Source organism: Sinocyclocheilus grahami, unplaced genomic scaffold (assembly GCF_001515645.1).
Source record: "Sinocyclocheilus grahami isolate Dianchi unplaced genomic scaffold, SAMN03320097.WGS_v1.1 scaffold674.1, whole genome shotgun sequence".
Lineage (NCBI taxonomy): Eukaryota > Metazoa > Chordata > Actinopteri > Cypriniformes > Cyprinidae > Sinocyclocheilus > Sinocyclocheilus grahami.
In genome coordinates, this window is record NW_015505853.1 from 769094 (window position 1) to 770088 (window position 995).

General features: G+C 35.1%; 1 protein-coding gene across 4 annotated transcripts in view; it reads right to left on the reverse strand.

Moving 5' to 3' along the window:
- gphnb (gephyrin b) overlaps nt 1–995 on the reverse strand; it is a 95809-nt gene that overhangs the window by 53350 nt on the left and 41464 nt on the right. The window lies entirely within an intron of this gene.

Below are 995 nucleotides of genomic sequence, written 5' to 3' on the forward strand. Positions count from 1 at the left end.
CACACACACACACACACACACACACACACACACACACACACACACAATATATAGATGGATCTATATTATACATTGAATGTTTTTTTTCAATGCAATAATTTTTATTTCCATTTAAATATATGGTTTATTCTATAAGAGATATGTAACTCTTCAATATCCAGAGCAACAGTCCCACCTGTCAGGTAAAACACGGTAATCCTTGAATGTCACTTGGTTCACTCTTTGCATAAATAACATTATACTGATAGCAAATACACTTAGAATCTTTTCTTCCGTTTCCAAGGAAACCACTTCAGACTACAGCCTTTGGTGGCAGCGCCTCTCTTTCTCTCTCTCTCTCTCTCTCTCTCTCTCTCAGAGTATGCGTGATGCTAGACGGTTCGTTTTGTGACTCTGACACAGGTAGACACCTGGTTTGGGCCCAGAGTGAATGTCCCTCTCCTGAATGTGTGGAAAACTCATAGTGTTTAATTAACAACAGAACATGCTTGAGGATAATTCTGCTTAATGTGTTCAACAGGAACCAGTGCTGTAAAATACCTGTGCTTTCATTTCACCATCTCTATATTTAAATGTACAATACAGTTTAACCTAAAATAATACTTTGTTGTCATCTGTTCACCCGCTTATTTTTGATTTTCAAGCTTCAAAAAGGACAAAAACACATCTTGACATGCCATATTTGATCTGTGGTGAAAAAGGCGAAACATAAACCCAGCTAACAGGGAACATTCTTAGAATGCTCTGATAATGTTCACTCAAAGTTATGAACAAATGTTCTTGCAGTAATATTAACAGAATGTTCATTTAGAGTTTGGTTTTTAATAGTGTTCTCAAAAAGTGTTATTTATACATTGTTCATGGAACATTTTCTCTGAATTCCATTTTTTAAATGTTACTTGTTTCAAAACGTTCAGAGAACATTCGTTCCCATAATGATGTTTGCAAAATCATAAAACTGAATGTTCCTTTAATGCTCACATAACCAAAAAAAA